A 23,309-nucleotide genomic window follows, 5' to 3' on the forward strand; every position below is an offset into this window, starting at 1 on the left:
CTCTAGCGCGCTCTCTTTATACCCACCAGTGTTCTTTCTGCGCTCTGTCAATCCGAAAGTTTTTCGCAGGGGAACATACAATCATTAAAGGCAGATCTTGCCTAAGTGCAGCAAAGCGAATTGAATTATCTCAATGCAGCAATGTCAACTGGCAGCTGGCCGCATTAAGAACTGAACTATCGCGCAAATCCTTCGCGTCGCAGTTCTGGCAATGAGCATGCATGCATGATGCATGCTCGCATCATGCATGCTACATGATGCGAGGTGATACGTGATACATGATGCGAGCATGCATCATGCATGCTCGCATCATGTATCACTTATCATGTATCGTCATGTATCACGCATCATGTATCATCATGTATCACGCATCATGTATCATCATGTATCACGCACCATGTATCACCATGTATCGCGCATCATGTATCACGTATAATGTATCATCATGTATCACGCATCATGTATCATCATGTATCACGCATCAGGTGTGCGTGTGTACGTATTGCGGAGGCAACGGCAGGCAGTGCGCACACAATTCATGGCTGATACACGAATCCCCAGCCATTGTTTGCAGCCTGGCTTTCAGGACAGCGTGGTGTTATACAATATTTTACTTGCGAAAAAGTGTAAAGAGTTTGCAGGATGCTTAAGAGGAAGCTTTAGCTCTGGCCCAACTCCGATGCGGCCTATTCGAATACATGTAAAACGCAAGAACGTTTTTCTAAAATAATGCCTGGACCGATTTTAATCAAATTTGTTGCACTTCAGAGAGAAAGTTAGATTCTAGTGACTGTTGGAAGCAGAATTTCGATTTAGGTCCTGGATTTTGTTAAAAGAATTTTCAAAAATTCTGACGTTCGAAAATATAGAAGAACGAAGTTTACAAATTCATAACTCTGCATCAAAAACAGATATCGCAGTTCTGTAAACGGCATCCATTAAATCATTGCAAGCGGACAAATTTGATTTGTCATTTTACATCTTACGTGAATTTTTTACGTTGTTTACAAAGGTTCTGCAAAAGCTGTATTTATATATTACCAAATTTTTTGAGATTCATGTACAGTATATCAATTTTGTCCGCTTTAGATGTACTATAATATGCAATTCACAGAATTGTATTATCGTGTTTAGTTCTTGAGTTACAGAGTTGTAAACTTGATACTTCCTTTTTTTGAATTGTTAATAAAAAATTAGAGACATAACTCAAAAATTGGAAACCAACAGTCACTAGATTTTAAGTTTTTCTTTTAAAAGCAACAAACCTCGTCAAATTTGGTGCAGTGGTTGCCGAGAAAAAGGAATTCTCCTTTTACATGTATTTAGATAGGAGCACCCGAGCTAAAGCTTCCTCTTAAGCTTCGCCTTTAGGAGTGGAACGCGATAGCCTTCAGAGATCCCTGACTGTTTCTTACGCCTCCCGGCAACTGAAGCTTATGTACCCGTACTGTTTACTGGGAAATGCTGGCGGCGAACGCTGTCCACGAATGCAAGCTTTCGGGTAGAAGCGCAGCCTCTTGCGTGGGCCGATCCCAGAGATAGGGCACAGTCACGCCAAAAAAGAAAAATACATAATTTTCAGTCTGGCGTTATTGTTCCGCACTTTTAATAGTTAGGTGTTAGTCTAAAACATAAAATGTATGCATTGTGAGTGTTTTGTTTCATGACATTTGTTTGCGGGCGGTCGTTCTCAAAGTTCCGAGCAGTGACTTGCTTGGAACCGCGTTCACCACATTGCAAAGTGTTGCTCAGGCGCTCACTTCACACACGTTTTCTTTGTTCGAGGAGCGTAATGTGATCACGCACACACACACGCACACGCACATGCATGCTCTTCTTAGCTCACTTATTCCGTTTCAACCTCTGCCAACCGTGACCGGCTTTCCACACTTCACACACTTTCTTTTTTCACGTGACACTCCCATGTTAAAGGTGGATCGCAACAAGCCCATTAGCGCCTGCACGGCCCTCTGATGCGATATTAAGTCCTGTCGATGCTGGATAAATCTTTCTTCCGAAAGCAGCGAGCTGGACAACTTTCTGGGTACTGGCACAAAACATGACGTATTGTTTTCTCGTCACAGCAGTGGCCATAGGCTGCAGGGTCGGCCATTCTTATGCAAAACGCGTAGAGGTTAGTAAACGCAACGACCAATTACAGCATGTACAGAAAGGTCAGGTCTCTTTGGGGGAGTCTTCTTGGAAGTGCTAGCCTTAAGATACATGGAATATAATTGGGCATGCATGAAGTGTGATTCATTTCATTCAGATGTTGTTCCTGCAGTGTGTCCGATAATTGACATGTGGTGGTTTTCTGCACGAGATAAACGGCTAGCTTGATCGGCACATTCATTGCCGATAATAATCCAGTGACTGATTTAGTGTCCCAGCCAAGTCAGGTGGTGCATGGCACCTGTAATTTCACACCCCAGCTGTTCAGGCGGAGCACCTCCCAAGACTGACAGTAAACGCTGCGTTGCAGCATTCGAGTTATACAACATTCACTATGTGTGCGTTGGTTCGTCTATAACAAAGTACAGTGCGACGCAAAGCGCTGCGAGTTCTGCTACCGTGGATGTTGTCAAGTGAGAAGTCCTCAACGTCATGGTGGTGACTTTTCCTGGAATGATGACAGCTGTTTCGGCAGTACGGAGCCACCTGTGTCGACGTGGGAATAGTCTCGGCACTTATCGCATATAAGGTCAGCTGTTTAAGAGCGGGCGATAACAGAGCTTTTTTTCCAGACGCCAGGTATTGTCACGTCTATTTCGGACTGAATAAGGCATCAAGAAGCAGTCGGGGTCTCGCGGATGGTATAAAGCAGGATGATAATGACTCACGATAAGTGCATACCGTTCGGTAGAACAAGGTATCTGGTCTGTCCACAGGAAGAGCAGCTAGATGGTAGCGATGACTCCGGGAAAGGGACCTTATCTGCGCCCTTAGTAATTCAAATGCAATTAACGGAACAGCAAATGTCTATTGTAGCTGTCAGGCACCGAGGACACTGGTGGATTCTGCGCGGTATCAACCGCATAATGCTGTCTATACAATACACTGCGGAGAATTACGGCGACCGACTTGATGTCATGAAGCGTATTGTATACATTTCTAAACCTTTCAATGACCTCCTACTTACAACTCCCATCTCCCCATCATTAAAGCAATTGGAAACAGTTCATAGAACTTAGAACGATTCCTGATGCGCTATAAAATGCAACCTTGCCTACCTCCAGCATATAACATTCACGCTTATCGAGTGTGGAATAGGGCTGTTACTTTATGCAGACACGTATTACCGAACTTCCTGAGCCAGAATTCGTGCCTCACAAACAAAATTTAACGTCGCATGTTTTACGAGTGAGGATATTCTAACTGTGTGCTGTGAGATACTATTTTATTGTCTCAGTTACTTTTTTTATTCTACATGTCTTGATAGGCGTCAGCGACAACGAAAACAAATTCGCGGATGGTTCTAGTTTCTTAGAGGGCAAACGCAACCCTCACAAAAGTAAAGAAACCAATAAAGCATGGAAAACTTTGCCAAGGTAGGCAAATTATGAGCATCAGCACGTCGCAAAAGTTGTTAACTAAAGGTACCAGCGAAAGACAGTATACACCAAATTTTACTATGCACAAATCAGTAGCGTTTTGTGTTTTACCATATAATGTTGTAAACATACTAATTCCATTTCCTTGTGGCGTCTTCTACATCCTTAGCATTATCTATGACATTATGCGCATGGGTCCCCCCAGTACAGCGTCGTTGCTGATATCCATACGAGTGAGGGTGGTGATGTTGCTACAGGCGGGATTAGCCTGGAAGATCTGGCTGGCAAATGCTCCCCCTTAGCGTCTCTTTCCACTCTCTATATGTCCCCATGAGTCAGTCAGTCCTATCTCGCACAGAAATTTTAGAAGAATGCGTGACAATAGTTTACACGCTGTCCGCGTTCCATGCGGGAAGACCAACTGTTCTACAGGATGCGCCATAATCGCTATAACAAAGTTTCTGTCTAATCTTTTGGTTTAGAATAAAAAAATCGTCGGAAATCTTTTGTACAGCATTTACCTGTCTTATAAGAATGCAGCACAAGATATTTTATTCAATTTATCCCCTCTTGGTCTTGATCACAGGCTTTAAATGTTTTGGGCACGCTTCAATCGCGGCCGGCAAGGTGTCCCTAGGGAAATATTGATCGATGCTCGCTCCCGCGGTTCTTTCAGGGCCTACATGCTGGTGTGCTAATGGGCGCAGGCGTCAATTTTATGAATAGCTCACAGCCAGAAGTTGAGCCGGATTGGGGGAGGGGAGTGCGCCGGCCACCCTTCAGCTGGAATGAAGTCGGGCGGGGGAACGAGACATCACTGCTGTGGTGCTAATTTGCTCTTCGATTGTTGTGCTATGGCGCCACTCTGCTGAAAACTCCAAGACCGCTCACCAGAATTGGCCTGGGACCAGGGCCGCAAAAAATGCTTTAAGATTGCCTACTTTAAAATTGTCTGTGTAAGGGTCGATTTTGGCACCTTTATTCACAAGAACAAGAGGAACACACTCACTGGCGGTTACTTCAGCTCACACCAAGGTAGATGTCGCAAGGGAGTTTCAAGAAACTGTCCAACTGACTGCATCAGCAAGCTCTTATTTTGAAAGGACACGATAATTTCATATGTTGGGATCGGCCTCCGCGGTAAAACATTTTTTCACTAGTGAAGACGTTTGCCGAGTGTTCTACCTTCGTGGTCCATGCCAGCATCAGCTGGGATTTCTCCATCTTGTCTTTGTCTGCACCTCCGTCAGTCCATGTATTCTCGCAACTAGTAGAGGAACATCTTGAGGTCCCCCTCCACGGCGCTTCTCACAATCGTCGCCGGCACATTCGTCTCCAACGCTAGCCTTCTGAGGCTTGTATGTGGCTGGTATTGTACGAGGTCTGTTAGAAAAGAATCCGACCTTATTTTTTTTTGCGGACAACTGATGGATATGAAGCAAACGCGCTTGAATCAGCCGACCTTGAACCTTCGTGCGCATGCGCGAATTCTTTCCCGCCTGCCGATAGCGTCAGTCGCTGGGACGCAGCGTTTGAGTGAGGTAGTGCGCAGTGCTATCGCCGGTTTTTATTGCAAGGAAAGTGGCGGAGCGACTGGATCAGTGCTACTGCATCAAATTTTGCCAGAAACTGGGCGACAGCCAAGTGGAAACCATTCGGAAGATTCAGACGGCTTTCGGTGACGATACTATGAGCAGAACACATATTAAGGAGTGGTACAACCGGTTTAAAGACGGCCGCACATCGGTGGAGAGCGAGCCACGCTCCCGTAGGCCATCAACATGCCCAACTGACCAGGTCATTGCCGAAGTGAACTGTGTGGTGACGCGGGACCGTCGTTTGACTAACCGAGAAATTGCGGAATAGGTGGGCATCAGCACTTTTTCTGCACATTCCATTATGACCGAAGATTTGGCCATAATGAGAGTTGCGGCGAAATTCGTGTCGAAGCTGCTCACGGTGGCGCAGAAGCAACTTCGTGTTGAAGTCTGACAGGACATGCTGGATTCCACAAACAGTGACCCCGACTTCATGAACACCATAATTACTGGTGGCGAGTCCTGGGTGTACGGGTACAACCAGTAAACCAAACCTCAGTCGTCACAGTGGAAGCATTCCACGTCACTAAGACCATAGAAGGCCCGCCAAGTGCGCAGGAACGTCAAAGTGATGCTGACTGCTTTCTTTGAATCCCGCGGTGTGGTACACCACGCGTACACACCACAGGGTCAAACAGTCACCAAAGAGTACTACAGGGATGTACTCCGTGGCCTACGTGATGCTGTGCGGCGCAAGAGACCGGAGTTGTGGTCTACAGGAAGTTGGCGCATCCATCACGACAATGCTCCTGCAGATTCCTCGCACTTGATTCAGACTTTCTTGGCGAAAAACCAGACTCGTGTAGTTCAACAGGCTCCTTACTCTCCTGAAATGGCCCCCTGCGACTTCTGGCTGTTTCGCAAAATCAAGAGGCCATTGAAAGGAGCGCGATTTCGGACGAGAGAAGACATCATGGCTGCAACGACAGCTGAGCTAAACTGTATTCCGAATGAGGCCTTCTCGGAATGCTTCCAACAATTGCAGCACCACTGGGAGAAGTGTGTGGAGTCCCAAGGAGACTATTTTGAGGGTTATAAGGTTTCCAATTTTCCAGTTACGCCAGTTCTTTTTTCTTCGACCACAGGTAGGATACTTTTCTAACAGACCTCGTATCCTCTTCCTCGCAATTTTCTCAAGGTGAGAAGTGGCCACAGAAGCAAGATGACCGCTACGCGTTCAGTGCTTATGCGGGGCACATGTGAGAGCCAAGTGAAAAATATTGCACTGTGAATTTTTGGAACTGCGGTGGCATCAGAAGGAGAGTGCCTGCCTTTACTCAGAGACAAGATTGTGGGTCGATGTGATGTAGGGCATGGCATTTTCCGATGCTCGTGGACGTTGTTGGCGATCCTAGTATCCCGGGGTTGCAGTTCAAGTGGTTGACGCCTTCTTCTGAGCCCCACTATTTGGGGTGCGAGCATTGGTAGAAACGTTAACCCTACCACCACCATGTCTACAGAGATGGATCCGTCAAGGTCGATTGATTGATGCATCAGTGTTTATTGGAATCCGTATCTCGGTACTGCATGGTCCGGCTGTTTGGACGACGTAGCCTTTTCGACTACTGTAGAGATTGTCCATATTACTGCTGCTCCAACTGAGGAACGGATCCTCACAGAAAGCCACCATACTGTTACACGCGAAGTCAGCAATTCAGCAGCTTTGCTGTGGCGTGCCTCCAAACAAGTTCTGTCGTCCGTCGCTGGCTTCACTTGCGGAATTCGTCAGACAAGTTACAACTAAGCGATTCCATACAGCATCTCACAATATTTCACGTGCCAATATTTCACGATGTAATTGTGAGGAGCTTCGCAATAATTTTCACCACCCGGGGTTATTTAACGTTCACACAATGCGTGGTATACGAGCGCTTTTGCATTCCGCCCTTATCGGAATGCAGCTGCTGCGGCAGGGATCGAACCCGCGACTCCGAGCTCAGCAGCGCAACGCCATAACCACTGGGCCACCACGGCAGGTCATAATACATCGCGGTTCTGTTGCAATGAAAAAAGAATCGCTGGAAACATTAAGGACGCGTTCTTACTAACTGGCATGTAGCATGGACGGAAAGCATTGTGGCTCTAGCGAAACTCTGTTAGGATAACAGGAGAGTTGTTAAGATACTATCATGCATGGTAGCTGATGATCAGAAAAAGCCGCCGGCTGCTTAACGCCCTACGCACGCTCCTGATTATAGATCTACACACACGGCCCCTATTACAGCGTGCGGAACACTTATATTAATTTTTAGAGCGAATAGAAGATTTGAGAGGTATAAAAGCTAGAAAACGTACTCAGGTTCAGCCTAGTACATGCCGCATAGAATGCAGAATGAAACCCGAGCAATAAAGTCAAGAACTTGTCGCTTCGAAAATCGCGCTCGCAGGCACTCAGAGATTGGTCAGTGCGTCGAGATGAAAAACCAACGGCACCGGTGAGTGAGGGAGTTGGCGTGGTGGCTTCCCGTCTAATTATCATACAGATGAGGCTGGCACTTTATAGACGTGCTGAAACTCCACGCTCCTGTGCCCGTGGTCTGTCCGTGACGGGCATCGAATAGCCCCGCTTGCAAGCCCTCTGCCCACTAAAAAAAGAAAAATATACAGAAAAAAACTTCGCTTTTTCATTTCCCCGCAAACGAGACGCTCGTCCTCCACTCTCACTCACGGTATATTCGTGTGTTTTCTTATTAATGCATCCTCCTTTCGTTTCGCCGTAAAATTTTACACAGAGACAAGAAAAATTACAGACAGAAATGGAAACAAAGCTGCGCAGGATCGAGCACTCCTGTATCCTCTCAGACATATGTTCTTAGAACATAACGCGAGTTCTACAGAAGGGTGTATCCCTGTTAAAATTGGCAGCAGGGCGAGACTAATCTAGACGGAAAAAGGGCGAGCGCTTAGTACTTGTAAAGCGTGATTGCCGGACAGCAAGATTGTGTTTGTCATACACTCGGACTTGACCTTCGACAAATTGAAGGCTCAGCCTGACAGTGAAACCCCAAGCCTAAGCTGGTGTTATCGTAACCAGCGTTATTTATGAAGCGTCAGGAAGGAAGCCCTTAATATTTGCAGAGGTATTGGGGGCGAGCTCCAACATTGGAAAAGCTGGCGCCACTGTCGGCGGGACGTGGCATGAGGGATCACGCGGACACAGCGGCTGCGTCGGCGGCTTCGCAAGCGCCGAAGCGAGCTGAAAACAAAAGTTTAATGTTAGGCCTGTGCTGTGGTTCTGATTAAGTGGTGAGGCCTTCCTGCCTTGGGTGTCTGCTTGACAACATTTGAAAGCACTATAAAAGGTAGCGGCTGCCTTTGGAGGCGTGCAGCATGGTAGGCTACTGCTTGGTGCCTCAGTGCCGGACGTACGCAACGCAGCCCGGTGTCAGCCTTATTCACACGTAGCAGCAGGACAAGAAGCTGCGTGAACCTTGGCTCGTGAAACTTAGAACCGGCAAACATCCATCGGCTACAACACGGGTGTGCAGGAAGCACAGACGCGAGGAAGATTGCTGCTACGGTGCCAGGACGGCGACGTTCGGTGAGTAGCAAAAAAAGTGCACTGAGACGCTCGCCCGCTGCCGCTGCCCGGGTAATGTCATGACGGTTTGGGCTATTGAGCTTGTTAATGCTGGATATTGGTAAGTTCACTGGAATGGAAAGGGAGCGGTAAGAAGCACATTAAATAAAGGCATGACATATGGTCATGTTTATCTTATGAATTAGTGTACTGCATTACGAAAAAGGAGCTGCTCGAAATCGCACACTTAAAAGACCAATAAACATACAGTGCGACGCTACTTGATAAATAATATTGAAACGTCCAAGAATTTAAAGAAGATTGAATCGTCTCGACGGCACATCACAGTCGCCGTAGGCGTCCAAGGGCGCTATAACGCAAAACTATTCTAAACTTTTCTATTCCAATTCTGCAATCAGCCCTCCACGATTGGCCAAAAACTTTTTTCGACCACCCCCACTTCACCTGTCTGTCACGCGACGTCACGAAAACCGCGATACCTCCCCATCTGATATGATGCGTACACACTGATTATGCATGATTTGACAGAAAAAAAGAAAAACAGTTATTTCTGATTCGACCCCTTTTCGCCATAAGCCCTCGGCTATTGGTAAAAAGTTTTCGGGCTGCACCCACTTCACCTGTCTGTCACGCGACCTCACAAAACCGCAAGAACTCACCGCGTCAAAGTGACGTGTACGCGATAAAGATGCATTATTATGCCGAACAAAACTGAATTTTCTTCGGAATAGCCGCAGGCTGCCCCGATCCGAAAGGAATAGAAGATGGCTGCCGCCGATTGCTCAGACGCTGGCTACTCGCACCTGCCGGAGAACATGGGCGTATTTGCGGATAATAAAACTTTTTGCGTGGCCGTGTAACGTTTTTGACCACTTTCGGCACGTTTACCCCCTCATTCTGCCAACTCTTCTTTGATGAGGGTCCGTTTTAGCGCCATTCTTGAGCTTCCGTTGCATGCCGCCGCGATTTTCGACCAGCCACCGCAAGCTAAGTAAGGGAAAGCCGACCAATCGTAGACGCCGGCACCACCCTCTTCGTCCGGTTATCGACTTTCAGTGCAGTGGCTCGGCCCCATCGAATCCCTCTCCACTTGAGCGTTCTCCTCGCCTCTTGTCAGCCAATTAGATACGACATGCCGCTCAGTGTAGGCAATGTTATTCGTTTTTCAAGCAAACAAAAGTTACCTCCTATGAACGAGAAGAGCGTTTGACTGGTCTGTTCAGACAACCCTGCGGGTGACCGCCTGGTGCTTGCGTTGGCGGTTACGCAAATTTGACGTCAGGAGATTGGAATAGAAATATATTGGAATAGTTTTACGTTATAGGGCCCCAAGTCTCCCTAGCGAAATTATTTTTGAACAGTTCTGATAGCGTCCACGGAACAATGGTTGCTTGTGTACTGTCAAATACTCATATCCATCGGTCTAAATTAAGCTCACCGCACGATGCGAAAACGCGCAAAGCAATACATTGTGCGCGGACATACATGCAGTCTCGCAGTCGGTCGCTCAGAACCCGGGCGATCACTGCATTGAGGCTTCATTCTGTTATGCTTCATTTGGTTATGCAGACAGCCCACTAGAATAACATATTTCCCATAGTTTGCACTCAGCATTTGCCTACCTTTCACGAAAGAAGCCGATTCGGGAGACTGCATCGCGGCGACCGCGCGCAGTGGCGTTCACTGTACCTATGCGGTAAAAAGGTAGCGTCTGTAAACTATTCTGTGGTTTCTGTTTGCCGAAGATTATTATCTTGACGGTAGAACACTTGCGTTGTTTCGAGAATACTTACAGAAATGTCGAGGAGGGCACCCTCTTGGTGTTCTTATTGAGCGCCGACGGCCAAACCTATGAGGAGCGCGCCGCGTGATCCCTCATACTACGCAATGGAGGCGCTTCCGACAGATGGCGACTCCATAAGTCCTCGCCCCCAATAGCTATGCAGGCTTTTGTCTTGAAACAAACTTGTTATCATGCAGCAGCATGCAGAATATTTACCCTGTATATGTGCGATATCAGTTTCGACAAATACGAATGAGTATACTGCAGGATGTTTATAATCGTGTTGTATTTGTGTGTGTGTGCGTGTGTGTGTGTGTGATTAAGTTAGAAAATTTCCCGGTGCAACTTGAAATCAGCTAGCGCATGACATTTATTTGGAGATCGCTGGGACAGGCGTTCACTCTGCAGTGGAAATTTGAACTGATGAAGGGGCTATCAGCACAGAACGCTCGTTTTGGGTCAAGCACGCACTCCTCATCCCGCCCGCGTTGTGAATACGAGTGCTTGCGAATACGCAAGTGAATACGCTTTGGGCGTAAGTGGCACCATGTGTTCTTATTTACTAAGTGAACGTGTACTGAATTATTACTGCCTACAAAACAAATTATCCAGTCTCACTTCTTGTCGTATTCTAAAACTTTGATATAGCTTTCAATGCTCAGTTTTTCTGGGACACTTCTACTTTTTTTCCCAGTTATTGCTGATATATATTCCACGATTTCAATATAATTGAAATCTTTTAGCATAATACTGTGCTGTGAGTAGAAAACGCTCCAGAGACTAGCTTGCTGGCGTGGAAGTATTTGAATGGAACAGTGCTTTCTATGAGAGCGAATATTCTCGTGCGCGTTTGAGCCTTAATAGATTCTGCCCTGACTGGCGGCATCAACGTGCAGGTCCTCTAGAAACGAGAGCAGCGGACCGTGATAACCTTGGCACGTTAGTTGGCCATCGTAGACAACACCTGCGGGGTAAAGAAACTGTCAACGAGCTAAGCTGTCATCCGTAGCGAATTTCCGCCTCACTGCGACCTGTCATTAGGTTCGCGGTCAGTACGAGCAAGCCAGAAATGTTCATCAATGGTGGTACAAGAGTGCACAACCTACGCTTTAATATATACTAAAAATATACGTTTTACAATGTTTTTATATATTTTAGGTTACACAGATTATTTCACTTACGCTTCAAGATGCGCGTTAATAATACTCGCTGTGGCGCATTGCCTGTCATTGCAATATTTTTCTATTCATCTATTGGGCGAAGCGCCTCAGATCAACATTTAGTTTTTGTTTACTGTTTGTTTTATGCGTCCTTGTCGGTAGCGTTTATTTGAAGAATTATGGCGTGATGTGGCTCAAAGCCAGAATTTAATGGTATAGAAAATGACCCCTAGCTTCTTTTTAAAGTCAGCCCAGAGCTTGGCATAGTAGTGTGCTAGTTTGTTTTGCTTTGTGGCCTTATCCCGATATACCCGCCTCTTCCACGCTTCGAATCCATCTCAATGAGCCTAGATGCAGAAGGGGACAGCCCAAGGTAGTCGATAGTCCATACTTCAGGAAATGAAAAAGGAAATGTCCTTAAGGTGACTCGATGATGCCTCAGAATGTTTTTCAGTTCAAACAGACAGACCATTATTGACGTAAGTCTGGCATTTAAACTGTGTTCCGATTCGCTTAAGCTTTATTTTCTTTGAAGATGCACTTTGAGGAAATGTGGTATGACCAAAGCTTTGGTTGCGACAGATTACCGCCATGAATGAGCTCTTCCAAGTAACTGCGTGCTGCTGCGAAGCAAATAGTGATAAATTTTGTGGGTTCTGAGAGAAACGTGCAGTTGCTGTCAGTGGTAGCTTAAGCGTAATGAGTGAAAAGGCAATGAATGGCGGCACGCAAACAAGAAACTGCACGTAGAGGAGGTGAAAGTGGTAAAGATCGATAAGAAGGAAGGAGAGTCGTCAATGTTTATTTATGATCACGAATGTTCAGTTAGGTATATTCACAAGCATTCGTATAGTTCAGATGCCTTCCAAAAGCCCGCTAGCGCTTCGGTGGTCTTCTGCATCGGAGTTCTTTCATGCCACTGTCAATTCTTAGACTGTAAGCGATACGCTCTGCGTACCGACATGGTCCCAGTCGTTTAGACGAAGGACCACTCGCTGAACTAAATGTCCTTGGATTAAGGTCAAGAATCTAGAGAAGACAAGCGCAGAATACTAATCCCACCATTTTGCTCACCTGACGAGTGTCTGGTAGGAGTGTATGGCAATGTGGCCTCGTCCAATTTCACGCAGCCGTTTCGTCCGGCGTTTTGTGGATGTTTCGCTTTCCTCTTCAGGCTTATCTCAAAGCACGTTTCTCTTTCATGGCTTCGTTTAAATTTCGTTTTCGTTTGGTTCTTTCTCTCTCTATTTTGCAGCATACGTTATCAGGGAGGCCCCTAAAGCGCTCACAGCAACCACAGCCATCGCCACAAACTACGATGGAAGATTCTGCGCAACGAGACGGGAAGCCTGGCCTGACTACACAGCTTTGGCTCCTGTACCAATCAGAGAAGTGCGTGAAGTCGAAGCGAGGTCACGGTAGGCCTAAGACATACCCATCCCCAGGATTGCCTCCCGCTGAGGAAATATTCCGCGTCATTTGAGGGCACATAGCGCTCACTCGCAAACACTTCTAATGATTCTAGAAAAAGGCCACCACAGGCCCTAAAGGAGATTGCTCACAGTGGCACACAGCATTGAAGGCTGGGACTCTATATATGCGCATCGCCCGAAGGAGTTTTCGAGAAGTTTGGATGGCCTTTTTATTCAGTGAAGTCATTTACACAAGTAAGGCTTCCTGTCTGTATGAATACCGCGTCTTCGGCGGTTGTTTTTGCACCAGTGGTGGTGGAGTGGGGAGGAGGGGGGGGTCCAATGTTCTAGCGAGCAACCGTATTGGTCGCTGATATTAGGGCAGAAGACGAACAGAAATTGGTTTCTCAAATATTCACCAGCAGGTCTTATGGACAAGTAACCTAGTGGCCTGCATTCTACAATTAGAAGGCGCCAGAAAACGAGATGTTTGCGCTAATTCATCACGCAGGTAAATTATCTCAATTTAATTGACGCACTCGACGTCGTTCAGAACTTTGTGCAATGCACAATTATTTCCACTGGCAAAAGCGGTTTGTGGAAGAAATCACACAGGATGGAAACTGACGAGCGTCGTTCCAGTTTTTCAGATGTATTTCTTATAAATATACATTACCGCTAGAAATAATGATTCTGGGGCGTTACTCGGTCAAACCAACTCGCACTGTTTTTCAGCCACCTTAAAAGCAGCCCCTAAATGTTTAAATACCAATGAAAAACATAACAGAGGTATAATGCCGTCTGTGGAAGAGGGGCAAGGTGTATTAACGGAAAATATAGGATAATTTTTTTAATGTCTTGCCCAGTTCTTGTGTATAATCGAGCTTTCTAAACCTGCCCATTTCCTGTTCAAAGCGCTGGCTTTATTTCTGCCAGGTTACCGCGATAACCTCGATGCCTGCAGATTTTTCCAATTACGAGGCGGCGCGCAATCGGCCCTCTTCACTGCGCTCACCACTCGTACCGGTAATGACTGCAACGGACCATCGCATATGGCTTTTATGGCTTCTCATTACCAATACTGAGGAACTCGTATTATAAAAAATCGACATACTTGATTCGTTTTCTTTTTCTAGCTTTTATACTCTAATTACCTCACGTGTAATTGCTTATTGTTTTTCCACGTCTTCTCCCATCAGGAAACCGTACTTCGAACATATTATCTCATCATCGGCACAGGAAAAAGAAGGACAATTAGCGCACACGAGAATAATGTAATTGCTGAGCAATTATGTTTATCCTGCGGGCAGGGCATACTAGAAAGACGGAAAATTAATTAGCATGCTACATGGGAGCCTAAATTTCCTGCCCTGTGCAAGTTATAACGCAGTTCTTTAAACAAAACTTTGTGCTCTGCATGCATTTGTCTTGGCTTTATAAAGGACATACAACAAGAAAGATATCCCTTATATAAATTGAATTGCAAGGTGGTCAAGATGTTAGTAGCATTTCGCGTTAACTATATAAAACTTGACTGGTTAGCCACAGTAGATGCCACGCATGGTATGTAATGCTGCTACTGGATTTGTTATTGTGTGTTTTTTGTCCGCAATTGTCCTCTCTTTTTTGTATTTTCCTCTTTGGGTCATGTCTAAGATATATCTCAATTTAGCAGCGCTTTAAACATCACTGCAGCTGGCTTCACGGGCCTTCAGTTCCTTGAGAAGTAAATGTTTCGTCTTCCCCGTAAATGCATGTTTCGCAACGTGGGACAGTTCTCGGGAGTACTTGAGAGTGTGTCGCAAATCTGCCTGCGAAAAACTTAAAGGCACACCGTCACCTTGTGCCAAAATATGGCGCATAGGAAGCAGGGAGTCTTGCAAGGGCTTAGAAATGTCAACAAGCTTGTGAATTACGAAATCCAAGAAAAAACTGCGCAAAAAAAGGGACAAGCTTGTGAAGTTCTCCTTCTCGCTTTCTAGCGTACATCACTGGCAGTAGCAACCACAAAGAAATTGTCAGAACACTAAAAAAACAAAGAAGTGCAATTGTTTTCAAGTGTTGCAATACCAAATAGACCGCTAAATTAAAAAAAAGAAATCTGAGGTTTTGCATACCAAAAGCGCGATATGTTTATGAGAAACACCGTAGTCGGGGACTTCGGATTCATTTTGACTGCACCTGGGGTTCGTAAGCGCGCACCTAAATCTTAGCACGCGAGGGTCTTTGCTTGGCGACACCATCGAAAGGCGGCCACCGCGGCGGATATCGCGCATGCGCACCTCGAACTCAGTAGAACGGGGGCGCGGTATCTCAGCAGCATAGCCGCTAAGCGACCCCGGCGTGTCAGATGGCTAAATACGTAGCGAAGGCTGATGCATCGGCAAAATACAGCACTCTTCGGACGGTAAAAAGAAAAAGAACAACAACGCTGCTCTTTCTGTGCCTTTGTTAGTTTTGCCTGAATGTCGACGCACATTTGTCGCTTCGGTGCATTGGTCATTTTCTGGCCCGTTGCTCGGACGTGGCGTGATTTATTACTCCGTGAGTGTAGCTGACTCGACCGGCAGGCCGATCTGTTTGTACGCCGTCCGAGGACTAAATACACAACACAGGCATGCCGGTCGTTTTAGTCTGCCTAGTGAACAAATGCCGCGTCCATCTCAAAATAGATTTCCGAGTGAATTCGTTGGTAAAATTCACATGTCAAAACGGTTTTTCCGCTGGGTCTGATGTATTAGTGTACCGTTTAAAAGATTATCAATGCTCGTAATGATGCTTCAATGCACGCTTGTGTCTAAGACGATGTGGGCATATAGAGGCGGGACAATGCTCAAGGGTAGAGAGCAGGGAAAAAAAAGCTTGTACTCCACATTAATAATTGGTAACATTGCAATTGATAAGAGAGTGAAAACTATGATGCTTATTGTGCGCCAGTGCATAGCTCATATTTCCCTAAGCCTGATTTCGTTGCTTATGGAACGTTCCGCGTGTATCGTGTTTTCCTGCGCCGTACAAGGAGTAACCTTCAAGGGGAACATATATTTTGCTGACGATCTGTTGTCTGGAAAAAGAAGGTAAGCAAATAATAATAAAATATTTTTCATACCACATATCCATCGAATATGCTCAGTTTGTTTTCTTTGGAAAAGTAAGAATTAATAAAACGCTATGATGTTAGAAATTTAAAGCACAATTGATTTAAGCAGACGATGAGCAAAACTAGAGCGAGATAAAAGCGGGAGCTAACGTTTCGACAAGTGGACTTGTGCTTTACAAGGCGACATATGCTTTCCTTGGCAGAGTACATATAGGCAGGGTTCTTCTAAAGGGGAGAATGGGGAAGGCGGTTGAGCGAGGCAACGATCGAGGGTGTGTTTGCGGCGAGTGTCTACAATTGAGAAGAAAGCTGTGCTGCGTTAAAGGAATGTGAGGTAGCATCGTATGTCAGGCGGTTGACCTGTCGATGCAGATCCATTTTTCGTGGAAGGGCCCTGGACGACGAGCGGGGTTGAGAGGAGAGGTGTGTGTGGGGGGTGGGGGGGGAATTATCGGCTCTGTTGGAGATCAGTGTACTATCGTCTCTCTGTAAGAGAGAATAAAAGAATCGGCAGGAAATGGTGCTCATAGAAACAATATAATAAAATGGAATAAATATGTAAATAGAACAAAAGAAAGGGAGGAAAAAAAGAACAAAACACTAAGCAACCCAACGAAAAATTACTAAGTGCTTATGCCTGTAGCTTAAAATTTTGCAAAGCGAATAGGCTCTAAAGCTCCCTTTGCTACGTTTATGCCTATTGGTTGGAATGTCGTGAACTTATGAATGAGGTATGATTCTCTGTATTTTCTGTCTCGTGCAGAATGGAAATTTGACTGTAGGATGTAGAGTTTAAGTTCATCAAAGTTATGACCTGGTTGGTTGAAATGCTCGGCGACGGCTTCGGGAAGCTTTTTAGCTGTGTCCACCCGATGTCCGTGTAGCTTGCTATTCATTGATTGCCCAGTTTCACTGATATAGTGGTTCTTACAAAAGGAACACTCAAGCATATAAATCACATCGGAACTAGTGCAAGAAAGGCTAGTTCTCACTTCGTGTGTATAACTATTTTCGGTGCTTTTAATTTTAATGTCATTTTCAAAGTGCCTGCAGTGCCACCTGGGGTGACAGCATGGTTTTATTATGGGAGAACCTGCAAAGCGAAGAAGTGCGTGCCACTTGGTCTGCAACATCAATGATAAACTAACGCACTACACACGACAGCGAGCTGGAATAAACCACGCGAACGCTGTCATGCGCCTAAAATCTAACTTGCAAAATTTAGTTTGCTAACCAACAACAACAATAACAACAACTGTTTCTCAGTGCAATTTTAGTTTCAATCAGCGCACGTTTTACTCCAAGATGGTGGTTAGGCGGGCTTGTTTGTACGACAACATAGTATTGGAAAGAGCGTGGGAAACGCACAAAAAGAAATGTTGCGCACGTGTCGTGTGTGCCTTAACCTTAGCCTCGTTGTCGCCCGGTTTGCAATTGTACGTTTGATATCGCACTGTAGACAACACTACGTTAATCGATGTCGCTCGCTTACTTTCGTAAATATGCATAAAATTATGAAATATCGGGCACCACTCTCAACTTCAGTATGCACATGAGCTACACAAACCGCCACAGTTGTTCACATAGTATAATGGCATCAGCAAAAGCACATTTATTACTTACGGTGCCTACTCAAAAAAAAGTCTCGATGACGAAAACAAAATGTGAGGTGGCCAGTATTTTGTCAGCAAAGACAGCGGCCAGGAGAAGGTTTTGCGGGACGCTAAATTAAGAGAGAAAAGAAACAAACACTCTACCAGTGCTGTGTGACGACAAGAATTGAGGCGAATGGATGTACTTTGTTGACACGAATAGGGACGAAGCTAGTCGCTAGTCCCACGCTTGTCGGCATTTTCCTAGTGTGGGGCGTGATTCGTTGGCACACAGCCACGTCATGCTTGCTCGCAGTTTGAACCGGTCATACATCCATTAGTGTGAATCTAGATTTACAGAGAGCTGCGTTCTGGAGCGATGCCTTTCCTGATTCCATTACTTTTTACATTTCGTCAGTGGTGAGAGTGACTCTTCGCTTGCGTTGTGCATGAGGTTACCCGGTCGTGAACGACTAAGCTGTATTCACACGACGGACCAAATTCCGCGAACGAGCATGACGGAGCTCGGCCGCAGCGCATTGCACTGTCAGCAGCTTATCTGCTTCGTCCTTGAGGGTGGTGCATGTGATTCGGCTGCACTGAGCCAGGTAAACACTCATCCGTGGAATTTAGTTTCGTTGCGTGAATCCAGCTTAAAACCTTCCAGTGTCAGGTTCTTTTTTGAGCTGATGCACCCGCAGCATCAGGTTTTTGTTCTACGATATTACTTATTGCGTGAACACAGTGGTTTATATATGGTTGTGCAGGAATAAAATAGAAATTGACACGGATCATGGCAAATGCTTTCATGGTGTTGTGCCCACATTCCTATCTGACAAATGGAATGTCACAAAAAACATGAGGGGACAGAAACGCGAAAATGTACCGGTACGTCAGTGACGCCGGAAGCATTAAGGCAGGATTGAAACACTTGCCACGACACGCGGCTTCAACTGCTAGACGTTCGTTCTCCGACCATGGCTGCGTCATGCCTCTGATATACATGGGCTACTAAGCCGCTTCTATAAATCCTCCATTATACGCGCGTAAAAACACTGTAAGTAACGTCTGCGCTATACATTACTAACAACTTTTTGTGACAGTGAAACGAAAGTTACAAAAAAGCTACGTCCCGAAAGAACGGAGCTTCTGCACTGGCGTAACTGCGCCAAGTAGTCCGACATTGTATGACAGCGCTGTTTGTTGCTTGCATGGAGGAAAGGAACAAAATAAGAGAGGCCCCCACATCACGTCTATGAAGGTGGAAGTGCAGCCATCTCAGTATGTCGTCTGCCTTTGCGTCTCCAATCAGTTCACCGGAGATAACGGGTGGAAGCTTTGCATTTGCATTGCGACGAGCCGCCGGAAGTGCGCGTTGCCGACACACGTCAGAGCAGAACCTACGAAACTTTTGTAACAGTTTCAGTGGAGCATAAGAACCTCCGGGTTTTTCCGCGGCATGTCTAAGAGGACTTAAAATGCTCCCGCCGTGATGACGTGTTGCTGGTTGACACTGACAGACCCAATATACAACTTTACAGCTCACATACCACAATATAAACACAGTTCGTCTCGCAAACTAAACGTTAATCGACATTGAGCCGCGCTCAAAAATATTATCAAAAAAGCAGCGCGAGCTTCACGGGCGTGGTTGCTATGGTTTCCGCCACACGCTCTCCAACTCATCCGGGTTGGCCGAGGACACTCTTTAAACGTCCTTAGGCGTCTCCTCCCCTATCCTTCCTCCGTGGTTCCTTGGAACAGATACTGAATGAGCGCCGCTTCCACCTTCGATACTCTCGCATTTGCCTGAACGCGGAAACGAAGAGCAGTGGAAATAAGTCAAATTTATTGTCTCTGTTGTATATTCTCGTAATTCGCACTTCTAAATATGACGTTTATGTTTCCTTTTCCGCAGTTTAGGCTAACTAGAATGACAATGAGAGATGGTTTTCATAAGTACTCTTAGTTGTGCGTGCCTTGACTGCATGGCTTTCTCTTAACCTCCAATGAAAGTCGTTCGCGAGTACAGTGTGTTTCGCGTCTCGGTTTGTATTACAATGTCTGCGCTTTCTTCTTTCCCTCTCTTTTTTCATCCTCAACCATTCCACCTACAGTAACATGCTGGGCATGTTGCTGGGGTTTATCAGTCGTTCTTTCTGAACAAGGCGTCATGCAAAAAAGATGGCGATGCAACATGCATCCTTCCGTGCTCACTTTTACTTTTGGACATCGGACGTGCATGTGATGTTCAGGTTATAAAAGTTCTTTTTTTGTCATTAAGTAATAAATTTGACCTAAACTGGTGACTAAGAAACTAAATTCACCCCGATCCAGTAGTCGTCGGCACGCCTAGTATTACGCGAAATATTGGTAAGGCAACCTTATTGCATCAATTTCAGCACTTCATGGTGCAGTTTTATTCATGTAGCTGAACTAGGCACACTTCGCATGACGACGAAATGTGTTACGACACGCCTTTCCTTATGGAAGTTTCTTGTTCGGTTTATAATCGCACAAGGTCTGGATATTTACCGTAAAACATCCTCATATGCAGCTTTGATCAATTAAATATGTCATTCTACAAAAACAACTAGGCAATGTGGCTTTACTTGAGAGGCTAGCCCGTGACGATAATAGCGTCTGTCAGGCGCCGTTCGGCTAACATGATTCTGTTCAGGTGCTATACTTATCAATAAACATACAACGACACGATACAACCTACAAACGTACAATACAATCTTACAAGCAAACACGTAAGGTTGCATCGTTCCGAGACCGTAGGAGTCACCAAAACGCTAGGCATTATCATGTTGTCCGCATGCTTAAGGTATATAGCATAAAAAAAGAAGGCTCTTGGCACTACTTCACTCTGAAAGAGCACTTAAGTATATACCTGCAGAAAGTATATTTCATCCGCCTGCATAGCAACGACCCAGGTTCGCTGCTCGTTACCGCCATGTCAGATTGAAGGAAGTTCCCCGCCGGCCCTATCGCTCTAGGCAGGAACAAAACAAATCATTTGGAGAGCGAAGCAGTGCAAATGGTTTCTTCGATGTGTCACCACGTTCCCCTGAGAGCGGCGGTCGATGCGTTTCTTTTTCTTTGCTCATATTCAAGCGGAAAGAAATCATTTAGGAGAAAAGAGGTTCGGTCCTGATGGGTCGCCATTGCTCCTTTCTTATACGTAGTTTATATATCTTCCTCTTGAACAGAGTGGAATGTTTGCCATGCAGGCAAAATAAGGTAGACGCTTCAGTTGGCATTGTCAGTGAACTCGAGAGTTCTCGATTTGCGCAATTTTAGAGAGCACGGAAAACGACGTACTACGCATGCAAGCGCCCGACAACTGAGAGGCTCACGCATTGCATTCTATGGTATAGACTCTGTTATTCGTATTTTTTTTTCGTACCACATAAATAAAGTTCCTTTTCTGTGATCAGCAAGCATTCACCGGGGTGTACAGCTAGTTGCGTTATAGCACCAGTGTAACTTTTTCTCGCGTAAACAGTCTTAGGCTCGATATCGACTGCACCATAGCAGAATTAGCCGATAGAATAGAATTTCATACAACAATTGCTAGAGGGAACTCTGACGCTAGTGTCTACAGGAGCTGCATGTGCGGTGGTTACCCCTGCATGCAAATGGGGATTAGTAGACGCATTTGCCTAACTTCGTCCTTTTGGCTGCAAGCGGCTTCGCGACTTTGTAAACTTACTATCTTAACCAAATCACTACGTTATAAATATTTAAATAATCAGCATTAGAATTGATCGACGGCAGGATTCGAAAACAGGACGTATAGAAGACAAGTCCTATACTGAAACCATTACACCACGGAGGTATGCATCGACAAGCGGCATAGCACACCCGTATGCATTTCTCGCGGGCAAGCGATCGCGTTGAGATGCTTGATGCAATTCGATTTGGCCACCTCGAGAGGCTGAACCGCTGCAATTAGTAGCGATTATGCGTCTTCATGAAGCCTTCTGCATTTATAAATGTATACCTTGCTTTGAAATTTAGGACAATGAAGGCCTATAAAGCGTAATAAACAAATCCATAAGAACGTCTCAAGCGACGAGCCTGAAGATGAGACAAATTCATGTACTAACCATCATTCACGTTCGCAGTACCAAACGATCGCAGCACCAAAGTTCCCTCTGGTAATTATTGCAGGAAACTCTATGGCCAATAGCGTACAGGAGTATGACTGAACACTACGGAGGAGGCGAAAAGCATTTCTTCGACCAAATCCTTACAAAAAAACACATACTGAATGGCATAGGCTATATGCATGAAAAAGCTTTTGTTACCTTTATCAGAAATTTTATTAGAAATTATGATAACATTTAAAACAATAATGTTTTAGAAGTTCTCGGAGTGCTTGTATATGCTCTGCTAATATAGAAGACAAATGTCTTAGTGGAGGAAATTTTTCCCTAAGGTTTGTCAGACAAGAGCTTCACATTCATGCTTGCATTTAAAAGTTATATTACATAAGTGAATTACGTTTGGGATGGCACAAAACACAGCAACCCGTTATATTTGTCTGACTAAGTTCCGCATGCGGGAACATTGTTGCAACAAAAGCCTATATTATTTACAATTTTAGACAATGGATTTCTTGTGCAACATGTGGTAATCTACTAGCAGTGTTGTGATGCCGGAAATAATTTTGTCACTTAAATGAATCGCTAGCTTTCCTGGTTTACCTATAGTAATTCACCAGAGCATGCGTGATTTGCTGCAAAACATGCGCAGATGTTTGAGTGTATTAATCTTTTTTCACATTGTGGACTACGTGCGGCCGTACATTTTTAGGTTAATTATGTATATTTTATAATTCTAAACATTTCTTTATATTTTTACATTGATATACTTTCTAATATATTTATATTTTCTAAAATGGAAAAGGCACGTCTGTAAAACTTCATTTCCCTGCCTGTGCTATGCATATAAAGCTTTGACCATTATGTGCAGAACTGTCACATTTTGTCTGCGAGCAGAGAATACAATTTTTGTGCAGTGTTACCGCTTGTTCTGCCTGGATTCCATTAAAACCATAATAAGATCCTCTGAATTTCGCTTAATATTTGGTAAGCGGTTGTTTCTGCTAATTATACTAGACCCAAGGATTAAATGAAAAATTATTTATGCAGGCTCTCATTGTTTTCTCTTCAGCCGCCAGTGTTGCAGACTGCCAGGGATGCCGCAACTTACTAGAAAAGGAGGAACCACAATGCCGTACATGCTATACTTGCCTGTAGGTTAGCGTACGTCTCCTCCACTAACCCGGCTGTTGCTGCGCGTCACTGTCCGCGCGGCTAAGAGCGTACATCACCGCCATATCTTGGAGGTAGTCTCCGGCCGGTGCAAATACTGATCGAGCTGAGATCGCTTGGTGGCTGCACGTGCGTTGTCTTCCCACGTGCCATGTGCTAGAAATCGCGTGATCGCAAGTTTAAGAGACGCGTTGAAGCGAGGGGCTGCAGCAGCATTCACTCCCGCCTGTTCACGCTCTTTGTCACGCCAGCGTTGTGACAGCGAGTGTTCACGATCATCGAATGAA

General features: G+C 45.3%; 1 protein-coding gene across 2 annotated transcripts in view; it reads left to right on the forward strand.

The window, feature by feature from the left end:
* LOC126536210 (probable G-protein coupled receptor No18) overlaps positions 1–23,309 on the forward strand; it is a 138,822-nt gene that overhangs the window by 60,925 nt on the left and 54,588 nt on the right. For both annotated transcript variants that reach the window (XM_055073861.1, XM_050183095.2), the window contains one exon: positions 12,889–13,025. The gene's annotated coding sequence lies outside the window, so the exon portion shown is untranslated. The remainder of the gene's footprint in view (positions 1–12,888; positions 13,026–23,309) is intronic.

The sequence above is a fragment of the Dermacentor andersoni genome, chromosome 4 (assembly GCF_023375885.2).
Source record: "Dermacentor andersoni chromosome 4, qqDerAnde1_hic_scaffold, whole genome shotgun sequence".
Classification (NCBI taxonomy): Eukaryota; Metazoa; Arthropoda; class Arachnida; order Ixodida; family Ixodidae; genus Dermacentor; species Dermacentor andersoni.